This window comes from Notolepis coatsorum (genome assembly GCF_963971535.1).
Source record: "Notolepis coatsorum genome assembly, contig: SCAFFOLD_93, whole genome shotgun sequence".
Classification (NCBI taxonomy): Eukaryota; Metazoa; Chordata; class Actinopteri; order Aulopiformes; family Paralepididae; genus Notolepis; species Notolepis coatsorum.
This window is the reverse complement of record NW_028173116.1, coordinates 961,031-973,765: the sequence shown is the minus strand read 5'-3', so window position 1 is coordinate 973,765 and position 12,735 is coordinate 961,031. Positions and strand designations below refer to the sequence as shown.

General features: G+C 43.1%; 1 long non-coding RNA gene across 1 annotated transcript in view; it reads left to right on the top strand.

Annotated features, from left to right (window-relative positions):
* The window catches only part of LOC311247881, a 4,589-nt gene extending 357 nt beyond the window's left edge, over window positions 1-4,232 (top strand). Inside the window, exons 2-3 of the long non-coding RNA XR_014620893.1 lie at window positions 2,155-2,275; window positions 4,214-4,232. This is a non-coding gene — a long non-coding RNA (uncharacterized lncRNA). The remainder of the gene's footprint in view (window positions 1-2,154; window positions 2,276-4,213) is intronic.
* Window positions 4,233-12,735: the final 8,503 nt, after the last annotated feature.

Below are 12,735 nucleotides of genomic sequence, written 5' to 3'. Positions count from 1 at the left end.
CTAAGGATTTTGACACTCACTGGGTTTAAGAGATGAAAAGATACATCATGTTTAAAGCCATATAATTTTAACTGTTTACTATTTAAAAAAAAAAAGAATCCCCCATGATTAACCCTTTAATCGCCGTTGACGCTGAAACACGTCATTCCCCGCCATGCTTATTCTGCCGATGACGCTGGACAGCGTCTTTGATATCAATATTTAAAATATCTGTGATCTAAATCATATTTCTCCCCCGGAGACATTATATGTACTGGTGAGCCCCTGTCAACTCTCTAACGGTTCAAGAGCGCCATCTGGTGGCCGATCGGCAGATCGCCCAGGGAAGAAACAGGAAGTGGAAGCTGGTGCTCATTTCAATTTGGTCCGAATACTCGCTATAGGTCCCGGGACTCGAGCTCGACACAATGGATATCGATCCGTTGCCAATAACTCGATAAACAACATGATTTGGACGTATATACTATTATACAACCTGGAAATGGATCGGGTATTTCTATATCCCATAATAGAAAAAGTTCTGTTCCACGCTCATCTCCCAACGGCGAGAGGAAGCTACGGTGAGTTTCAGCGTTATTTTGTAATGTCTTCGATACTAACTGCTCTAATGATCATATGACCCACACTAGATGAATGATATAACGTTGCCCACGGAATTATAAACGACCCCCCGCCCATCCGGTCATCATCAGATCATACGTAGTAACTTCTAGAAGTACGTCCATTTGACATTTTTTATCTCGCGCCGATTGCTATCAAACTGTATACAATCATCAATATAATGCATTTAGGGCTATAAATCACGTTCTGGAGAAAGCTGCAGAAAACGATAAAAACATACTTATACTTTAGACCGTATTTTAGTATGAATATGTGAATGAAAAAGTATAACGTTGCTACACCCTGAACAATAGATATAGGACTTTGAATGGGCCATGGTAATGTCAATTTAGCAATACAATTTAAAAAGTTATAGCCCTGCAAAGAAGGGGAACTTCTCCATAGACAAATAGAGCTGGCTAGGGATGGTAAATTATGAATTTAACCCCGGCGATCAAAGGGTTAACATTAATAGCCCAATCTCAAGATATCTGTAACAAATTACAAATATTTCCGAATTTTAACCACTTATATTCGTGTTCGTTTGATACCAAGTCTGTTTTTATTGAAAAAATGCATATTCATATCCATATTCATCATATTTCTATAAATTTTAGACACCATATTACAGCGTGTGAAAAATGGACAAAATTCCTGTGAATAAGAATCTGCCATTATAAAAAAGAAATGTTGACTATTTCGGTCAGAAATAGCGGTCAGAAATAGCCGTTAGTAAGCACCGGTTAGTACTAATCTATTTCTAAAAGGTATGTATTGTTTTTTTTGCATGCCTGGTGTAATTATTCTGTTTATTTATCGATATATGATGTGAAAATTTGAGATTAGAGATATATATATTTTTTTAGACTTGCGGTTTTACTAACATGGAAGTGGATGGGATGAAAATGCACGCTAGGGACATGGGAGGTACCCTATATGACTAACTTTTTTTTAGAGCGTTTCAAATCATAATCTTTTGACATGATGAAAATATATGTAAAATGAAGATATGGCCCCAATTTCATGAAATAATAATAAACACAGACACCGCTGTGCTCACACACAAAGTCAAGACAGTAGAAAAGTAGTAGAAATCATGACCAGGAAGCCACAAGGGTTAAAACAAATAAAAGGTGCCTCTTGATCATCAAACAAGAATGAATTTTCCTATTGGGATTAATAAAGTGCAAATCTAACTTTCACCAAACATTACTTTTTGTAAAATAAAAGGTGACAATTAAAAAATATATATATAAAAAAATATATATATTAAATCGATTTACATTTTTCAAAATCGTCCTAAATCCTTAATTTGAATTAATCGATACAAATCGATTCATCGCCCAGCCCTAAGAGAGAGACTATCGGAGAGAGAGAGAGAGAGACTGAGAGACTTGAAGCTTGCATGTGAGAGAGACCGTATAATCAACTCTTGTAACACGCATGAAAAGTTGATGCCAATAACTGTCTGTGATAAATGATCTATGGACGTTGTGTGATGACCTGTGATTCAAGCTGTGGTGTGTGTGTGTGTGTGCGTGTGCGTGTGTGCAGAGATGATGCAGTCCTTTGCCCAGCGGCCGGCGCCTGCCAACACCAACCGCGAGCGGCGGCCACGCTACCAGCACCCTAAAGGAGCTCCCAACGCTGACCTCATCTTCAAGACGGGAGGAAGGTGAGTTTCACGTCCTCAACCTCGCTCTCCCTCCACTGGCGTTCCACCCTAACCCTAACCACCAGATAAAAACAGACCTTCAGTTGATCATAGATAATAATAGACTAGAAAGAGTATATGAAAATAAATTCCTGGGAGTGATTTTAGACCATGAACTCTGCTGGAAACCCCATATAGAATATGTGAGGGCTAAGATGGCAAAGAGCATCTCAATTATTAGTAAGGTGAGACATGTATTCCATCCCAACTCATTGCACACTCTGTACTGTGCAGTGATCTGGCCTTACCTGCATTACTGCACAGAGGTACGGGGCAACACATACAAAACAACCATAAATACATTGACTATCCTACAAAAAAGAGCAATAAGAGTAATAAACAATGCAGGATATCGGGACCACACACACACTGTTTCTACAATCACACATTTTGAAGTTCATTGATATGGTAAACTTTAACTTTAAAAAGCAAGTTATGTACAAAGCAAGAAATAATCAATTACCGGTAAATGTAAGAAGCACATTTCTGGATAAAGAGATACAACCTCAGAGGACCATTGAACTTAAAAAAAAACCTGTGATGAAAACCAACCTGAAAATAATGTGTATCTCCTCTTACGGAGCCGCCCTGTGGAATGGGCTACAGGATGAACTAAAATATTGTGAAAACATAAATCAATTCAAATCTAGACTAAAAAAATAAATGTTTGATAGGTACAGAAGGGAAGAAGAGCTTTACTTGCATATTAATAAAAATTAAATAAAAAATACGTATGATACTGTATTGTACATTATATCATATTACATTATATAATCATATTATAATTAATTTGTATATTATATTGAACTATATTTGCAGTATATACTAGGGGTGGACGGTATGGTCTAAAATTTATATCACGGTATAATTTGAAGCATAGACGGTAACGGTATATATCACGGTATCAGTGTTTCCGTTAGAATAATTTTTTTTGCCCGATAGGCAGGCTATATAAAGAATGACATCCTCAAGGCATGTAGATTTATAATATTTTAACTTAAAACTAGGCTACTTTTGCGTATACAGTAATTATATTCCAAATAAAATAAGTCCCGAGACTCCGTGCTGCTGCCGACTTTAAATCAAATGGGTGTCTGTGGGCAGTCGCCCGACATTAATAAACAGCAGTCTGTTATAATCAAATTTTTATGAGCTAACGAATTCCGTTATATTGGACATTTGTATTAATTAATTAATTAGGACGTGCAGTAGAGCGTGTTAACCCTTTCCATTTACTAGTAAAGGGTTAACCTTCTGTAGTGTGGCAGTGGAAGGGTTAACCTGCTGTTGTGTGGCAGTGAAATAGTTAACCTTCTGTGTATTGTCGCTGTAGTGGCCGCTTGTCGCTCCCCAATGAATCGACAAGCGTCCACGATGCACCCGCAATTAATTATCGTACTCAGTCCCAAAGTTTGTAATGTAAATATGGAATGTCCCAAGTTGCTGCTGTTTACAGAGTTTATTGTTGTCCAAGGGTGAATGATGGTGAATGAAGGGTTAAATCAGAACAGTTGTCAATTGCTCCATTCAGAGTTCCAAACGGTGAGACAGGTAGGAAAATGTATCCTCATCACAGGTGCATGGGATTACGGTAATTAGCTAGGCTATTTATAGAAGGGCTATAATGGAGGCGGTGAGCCCTCTAGTGTTCATTCAAACATAAATAAGACACTATAATAATAATAATATTAATAACCAAAACACTCATATGGCCTTTACAGTCGCAGTGAAAGGGTTAACCGTTTGGTAGTGTGGCAGTGAAAGGGTTAATGAAGTGAAAAGACGTGCAAGTGGAACACGTTCATTTTATTTATTATTTTGAGGTTTTTTGTTTCTTCTCGAGGTGAGTGCTGCTTGGAGGCAGCTCCTACAGTAACGCCCTGCTGTGTCCCTCAGGAGACGCTGATGGGAGCCCGGCCTGGAGCGAGCGAGCGAGTGAGAGAGAGCAAGCGAACGAGAGAGAGAGAGAAAGAACGAACGAGAGCACGCGAGAGAAGAGCTGAGAGGGGCAGGAGCGGCCTCCTCTGAACAGGGTGCGACGAGTCCACCGAAGACGTCCACCAATGGCCACCGATGCGAACCCCCGGACCGGACCCCGATCGCTGAGGGTCCGACAGGCGGCTCATCTCCTTTAGAGTCGCCTTGTGATGATGACACCAGCGGCAGCAGCATACACACACAAACCCACAAACACACCCGTCTGGAACAAGCTCCGGCGACAAACGAACTCTCGACCGGTCGATCGATCGGGACATGTCGCGGACACGCAAGACGGGCGCGGGGGGGCGGGGCTAGCGGGACGGATCACTGGCAGCCCCTCGGATCCAGAGAGGAGGGACGTGGAACAGGTGCTCACGCTTAGAACGCAGGGGGGGGGGGGGGGGAAACGGCGGGAGATGTGCGCAAAACGGACTGAGCGCGTGCGGAAGAGTTTGTGTGTACGGGGGGGGGCTTCACATCCATGGGGTATCGTGACTCCTTTGGGAGGATCTGTTGTTCTGTTGTTGTTTTGTTTTCTTACATACTGACTGTTGTCGAGGCAGCGCTGGAAGAGGGAGGGTCCAGCCGCCGAGAGACATCTCACCTGGCCAATGAGGAAGCAGGGGAGGAGTGTGTGACTGTGTGTGTGTGAGAGAAGATTACAGCGTAGTTATGTTCCTCCTGACCGAGTTGGGACCGCTTCCTCGCCACGCCGATGCCCCTGCACCCGTGGGCGACGCGGGCAGAGAGAACTGCATCGGGCCGACCAGTGTTTTCATGACGGCGTCGTCACAAACACGATGTGTACCCTGAGTATAGGCTCTTACATGTTACTTCTTCTTTTCTCAGCATTTAGCCTTCTAGATGTTTTTTTCCGATTCACTTTGACGATATACGAGTTTGTGATGATTTGGGATTTTTTTTGTGTGGTGTATTTTATTGTGGTAAAAAAGCATTTTTGACAAATGAATTAATAAAATCCTTAAAATGTGTGCCCGTCTCCTGAGAGTCATGCTTAGTGAAGATGGCGACTGTGTCCTGTTTGTTTTCCTCTTGAGTGTTGATTATGGACAGATATACTATTATTATATATATATATTATATATATTCTGACGCATGGACCTTTTCTGCACCCGCTTGTTGAAACCTCTGCCCGTGTTCTAGTGTCCAGTGGTGACTCGTGTCTGGTGTGAGTGTGTGTGATGAGCTGCCTTCACCCAGCAGACCCAGGGGCACCACCTGATGGTGGCATCACACCCAGCAGACCCAGGGGCACCACCTGATGGTGGCATCACACCCAGCAGACCCAGGGGCACCACCTGATGGTGGCATCACACCCAGCAGACCCAGGGGCACCATCTGATGGTGGCATCACACCCAGCAGACCCAGCAGACGTGCTCCTACATACCGTTTGTATGTGATCTGTTAATGTGTAAATATTACATGAGAAAGGTTAGTTTGAATACTAAAAGTGATCCTTTCCACAATTCTTTGTGCCAGGTAATTTCCTGTGCCAGTGTCAGGTCAGTGAACAATAAAATAAAATAAATAGAAATGCAGCCTCACGGTTATATGCCTCCAGCAACCAGTAGCTACTAGCCAGGCTTAATGGCTCCTAATGGCTTAAGAGTAGGAGGCGGGGCAAATATAGACCAATACAATGAGATCTCCCTGCTGAGTCCAAGGGCGCCGCCCGTGAGTCTCTACAACAAGCGGTTCCGGAGATATGAAAGGGGGTGTGGCCAAACATGGACGAATGTAAGCGGATGTCTCCCCACGATGCCATCCATGAGTCTGACAGGCGGCTCACGAGATATGAAAGGGGGGGGGGGGGGGCGAACGGGGACCAATGTAAGCGGATGTTCCTGCAGAGTCTAATGACACCGCCCATGAGTCTCTGAATAACATAAAAGAGGCGGGGCTTAGGCATGGGGGTAGGGGTATAGTTAACCTAGACCAGTGGTCACCAACCTTTTTAAGCCCAAGATCACTCACGGGTTGGTGACCACTGACCTCCTAGACCAATGAAAGTAGTCATCTGGGCTGAGTTCGTTGACAGACACCTCCCATAAGTCTACACCAAACTGTTCATGATATATGAAAGGGAGCAGGGCTTAGGCATGGGGTATAGTTAACCTAGTAACCTAGACCAATGGAAGTAGCAGTCTGTACAGAGTTCACTGACACCTCCCATAAGTCTACACCAAACTTCATGATATATGAGAGGGGGCAGGGCTTAGGCATGGGGGCGTGGTCATTACCCTTGACCGGTGAAAGTAGTTGGTCTGCTGAGTGGACTTTTGTGCCAATGTTCCTCGAGGCGTTCCTTGATTGCACAGCTAGAGAGTGGAAACAGCTGTGAATGAACTGTTATCTTCTGGCCACTTCCGCCTGAGTCTGCAAGTCCTCCAAGTATGTTGTATGTTGTCGCACATACTGTACTCCCATGTAGCTGAACTCCAACAGTATGCATGCAGTATGACGAACATGCATGTATGTAGTTCCGTACAAGGAATCTGGAGGCAGCACCTGCAGACCAGAGAGCCACGTTGAAACGGTTTGAATGTAGAACGAAACTCGTTCATGAGATCACAAGGAGTCTATAGTGTACATAGACATGGAGGCACGCAAAACAACAAGAACAAGACTTCGCCTCAGTTTTTATTTTATGGCCACAGGCTGATGATGCATTTCAGTAAAACCTTCCTCAGAGCATCGTGAAACTTTTTATGTTTGTGTCTTAACTACGATTAAAGCTGCAGTAGGGAGCAAGAGTGAGTTTACCTGCCCAGCTGAGATAGAGCTCTACATCACTTTTCACGCCCAGCAAAGGTTTTCCACAGAATCCCAGAGGCATCAGCAGCTTTAAGCCGAATCTTTAATAAATAAATTATATATATATATATATTTTTTTTATAACAAATATTTCCCAGCCTCTGATTGGCAGGTGGTGCGATCCTGGGAACACCGCTTGGCATGCCAAATAATCTGATTGGCCAAAAAACATGTGCTCCTTGCATCAGCAACCAATCGGATGTGTTGGCCTGGCTGCCCAGTGGTGTTCCTGGGGCTGCGTTGGAAAACTAAGACTGCCTCGTCAGAAAGTACACACTGAGCAAAACCACCTGCCAATCAGAGGCTGGGAAATATTATTTTTTTAAAGATTCAGCTTCAAGCCGCCGGTGCCTCTGGGAGTCTGGAGAACCTTTGTTGCGTGTGCATGGGCATGGCATGGGCATGGCATGTGCATGGGCTGGACAAGTGGTGCAGAGCTCTATTTCTGCTGGGAAACTCACTCTTGCTAATTTCTTCAAAGTTGCAGCTTTAACCACACTCGGGCGCGGCTGGTATTATATAGCCTACAATTAAAAACAACCATCTCATAGAGAACATATTAATAAACAGCATGGATACAAAACAATGGTCATGGCCTCACCAGAGTGTTGATTGTGTTGGGTTATGTGATTATGCTTTTGCCAGATGTGGCCATACATTTTTTAATGCTAAAACAAAGTTTTATTGTTGGAGTTTTATTTGGAGTGTTGTCATTTCCATGTTTTATATGGATTATTATATAACTTGATCTACTGTTTGTGGCCACCTGCTATCCATTGAAGCTCATTAACTTCCAGTTTGTTTTCAATTGACCTATCTCAGACCCCGCCCTCTTTTCTTGATCCTCCAATTACAACTGTCGATACGTCCGACTGACGGAAACGACTTGCGATTTTGGCTAAGCCACACATTGAAATAGCTCAGTGAATTGAACTTTGAAGTTGAACGCACCATTTTATTATTATTGTTCTTTGATTTATTTATTCATACATTTATTTATTCATTTATTTTACTAGAATAAACCTCTGGTTTGATGGCAGCCAGATGGTGGATAATAAAACCCAGTTCTCTACTGACATGAATAAAACAGCTATGTCATTAATACCATTTTTACATATGTGATTGATTACTAGAGATATGTGTGGAGGACTAGTGATCTGCCACAGGGTTGGTCATAGCTAGAAGGCATCCGTATTTTCTTTGAACAAAAATAGATGATCACACAAATAATCTCTTTCATAAACCATTTTAGGTTAAGGTACAGGTTAGGTTTATTAACAACCTTTAAGGTGAAAAGATAAAGGGAATACGGATACCTTAGTTTAGTTTTAGTGTATTTATTTAGCACATTATTTAAAAACAGTGCTAGGAGGGAACGAAGCCCAAAGTTCCACTCCCGTCCCATCAATGTCCATAATCAAATATGAACGAAATACCTTCTAGCCACGACCCATAGGGGGCCCCGGTGGACGAGGCTACTGTACTGTGGAGGAGGAAGCGAGCAGAGTGTGACATCATCACATAGGATAATCCTGTATGATGTTATGATGCTGAGGTCATAAAGGTCACATGACTGCATGAACAAATATCAGACCCATATGAGATTTTAGACATAAATGTGATTCCCCAAATATCTGTTTACACAGTTATGCAAATAACACACATGTGTCACACATAGCTGCTACTATTTTCTGCGCCCCACTAGGGTTCCCAAAGTGGGGGTTGCGAGCCGCCGCGGGGGGGTCGCCAAATGATAAAAAAAATAAACTAAAAAAAATATTCCAAAAAAAGAAAAAAAATATATATATTTTTTTTATGCAGTCAGGCCACTGAACTTAGAAGCAGGCCAGGCCAGTGTTTCTAGTTGCAGCAGCGCAATAGTTAGATAACCTAGGTGGGGAACAACCAGGAGATCACTGCAACTCACACAAGTTGGAGAACTATCTCTCTCTCTCTCTCTCTCTCTCTTGCTCTCACACACACACACAAAGGGAGCCGCATGTGATTGGTGGAGGCGGGACCCTTACAAAAAACGATTGTTGCTAATCATTGACACATGCTAGCCTGTAATAATCCCCCTCAGAAAAATCTATTTTGCATTTGATATATTGCAAATATATGCCATCACACACACTGGCATTTAAATTGTTAGAATTATAAAATGAATATGTGGTGTTATGATCAGGGCTGAAGTTGAATAAAAGATTGTATTTTTTTCAATCTGACATTACAAAAAAACAGAAAATCCATCAAAATCAGTGTTGTTGCTAATCATACATTATGCTAGCCTGTTTTTTAACAATAATTTGTGATGCCATCAAACACTGGCATTTAAAGGGTACAAATAAAAAAATGCCTGCACCAGAATGCAGGAACTGAAGTCTTTGTAACAAGAAATGTCCTGGTGGGGGACCCCCAGACCCCCCGCTTAAACAGTGGCCTGACTGGGGCTATATTTCCTGGCCTGAATGATTTCCCCAGTCCGGCCCTGGTTAAAAGCCTCCAATGCTTATTAGTGTGTGTGTGTTTGAACGTGTGCATGTTTCAACCATACATTTCCATTTATATAAAAAATTAATAATTTGTACTTTTTTTTTTTACCTCCTATAATAGTGGGGGTCGCGGCTCTCGGACACCGTTATTTGGGGGTCGCGGCCTGAAAAGTTTGGGAACCCCTGTATGACCTTTATCATGTTTTGTAACAGATTACAGAAATTCAAGAAGCCTATTGGAACATCAAGTTCTGATATGATGTTGATTAATATATATTTTATCCCACTTCATGCTTTGCTCTTGCGGCTTGTTTTACACTGATGTTACGTCGTATTTCTTACTGATGTAAAGCACTTTGAACTGCAATTCCCTGTATGAAAGGTGCTATACAAATAAAGTGTATTATTATTATATTACTAATGATTATTTAAAGGGGCATTTCACCAGAAAACAATGCTGAATTATTTTGCACATAATCTCACACACATCCTAAAACTCAAACAGTTTTGCACACATTAATTTAGTTGGACAGTTATTATGGAGAGTAAATTAGTTTGAATCTGGCCACCAGTGATGTCCTAGGAGACATTGAATCCTTGTGTTGCATTAATTACAGCACCATGAAGTGATGTAGATGAAAAAATAGCTAATATAATAATTAATTAAAGATGAACTAAATGAATGTGTGCAAAACGGTTTTGGGATTTGTTGTGAGATGTGCAAAATAAGTCAGCATTGTTTTTTGGTGATGTGTATTTGGTTAAGTAATTGATTCATCCAACAATTGAATCAATTGACTTAATCCCCCTCCCCAGACAATTGAACATTTAAACTGAAGTTTACTCGCGTTTAAATTGTTCCCTTGAATCCACACGGAAATTGAGCTAAAACATGCACTTTAACAGTTTTAACAAGATTGTTTAGAGCATTTTTGAACAGTCTTTGTGTGTCTGAATGAAACAGTTATGATCCTTCTTTTGTCGTGTGGTGTAGCGGTCGAGGGAACGAAGCTCCAAGTCTGTCCTTGTGACAGAAAGTAACGGCCCTGGTAACATCAGTAAAAGGCCTCAGAAAACATCAGGTAAGGAACAAGTGCTTGGTAGGTAGAGGGAGTGGGTCGGCTGCACAAAACCACAGTTAGCAGGATAACCCTGTCACGGAGGAGGAGGAGGAGGAGGAGGAGGAGGAGGAGGAGGAGGAGGAGGAGGAAAGCGCTGTAGGAGGGGAAGTATATGGTACTGAGGCCAGAGAGAAGAGCTGTAGGATGTAGATGGTACTGAGGCCAGAGAGAAGAACTGTAGGAGGATGTAGATGGTGCTGAGGCCAGAGAGAAGAGCTGTAGGATGTAGATGGTACTGAGACCAGAGAGAAGAGCTGTAGGATGTAGATGGTACTGAGGCCAGAGAGAAGAGCTGTAGGAGGATGTAGATGGTACTGAGACCAGAGAGAAGAGCTGTAGGAGGATGTAGATGGTACTGAGGCCAGAGAGAAGAGCTGTAGGAGGATGTAGATGGTACTGAGGTCAGAGAGAAGAGCTGTAGGAGGATGTAGATGGTACTGAGACCAGAGAGAAGAGCTGTAGGAGGATGTAGATGGCACTGAGACCAGAGAGAAGAGCTGTAGGAGGATGTAGATGGTACTGAGACCAGAGAGAAGAGCTGTAGGAGGATGTAGATGGTACTGAGACCAGAGAGAAGAGCTGTAGGAGGATGTAGATGGTACTGAGGCCAGAGAGAAGAGCTGTAGGAGGATGTAGATGGTACTGAGACCAGAGAGAAGAGCTGTAGGAGGATGTAGATGGTACTGAGACCAGAGAGAAGAGCTGTAGGAGGATGTAGATGGTACTGAGGCCAGAGAGAAGAGCTGTAGGAGGATGTAGATGGTACTGAGGCCAGAGAGAAGAGCTGTAGGAGGATGTAGATGGTACTGAGACCAGAGAGAAGAGCTGTAGGAGGGTGTAGATGGTACTGAGACCAGAGAGAAGAGCTGTAGGAGGGGATATAGATGGTACTGAGGCCAGAGAGAAGAGCTGTAGGAGGATGTAGATGGTACTGAGACCAGAGAGAAGAGCTGTAGGAGGATGTAGATGGTACTGAGGTCAGAGAGAAGAGCTGTAGGATGTAGATGGTACTGAGGTCAGAGAGAAGAGCTGTAGGATGTAGATGGTACTGAGGCCAGAGAGAAGAGCTGTAGGAGGATGTAGATGGTACTGAGGCCAGAGAGAAGAGCTGTAGGAGGATGTAGATGGTACTGAGGCCAGAGAGAAGAGCTGTAGGAGGATGTAGATGGTACTGAGACCAGAGAGAAGAGCTGTAGGAGGATGTAGATGGTACTGAGACCAGAGAGAAGAGCTGTAGGAGGATGTAGATGGTACTGAGGCCAGAGAGAAGAGCTGTAGGAGGATGTAGATGGTACTGAGGTCAGAGAGAAGAGCTGTAGAAGGATGTAGATGGTACTGAGGCCAGAGAGAAGGGCTGTAGGAGGATGTAGATGGTACTGAGGTCAGAGAGAAGGGCTGTAGGAGGATGTAGATGGTACTGAGACCAGAGAGAAGAGCTGTAGGAGGATGTAGATGGTACTGAGACCAGAGAGAAGAGCTGTAGGAGGATGTAGATGGTACTGAGGCCAGAGAGAAGAGCTGTAGGATGTAGATGGTACTGAGACCAGAGAGAAGAGCTGTAGGAGGATGTAGATGGTACTGAGGCCAGAGAGAAGAGCTGTAGGAGGATGTAGATGGTACTGAGGCCAGAGAGAAGAGCTGTAGGATGTAGATGGTACTGAGGCCAGAGAGAAGAGCTGTAGGAGGATGTAGATGGTACTGAGGCCAGAGAGAAGAGCTGTAGGAGGATGTAGATGGTACTGAGGCCAGAGAGAAGAGCTGTAGGAGGATGTAGATGGTACTGAGACCAGAGAGAAGAGCTGTAGGAGGATGTAGATGGTACTGAGACCAGAGAGAAGAGCTGTAGGAGGATGTAGATGGTACTGAGGTCAGAGAGAAGAGCTGTAGGAGGATGTAGATGGTACTGAGGCCAGAGAGAAGAGCTGTAGGAGGATGTAGATGGTACTGAGACCAGAGAGAAGAGCTGTAGGAGGATGTAGATGGTACTGAGGC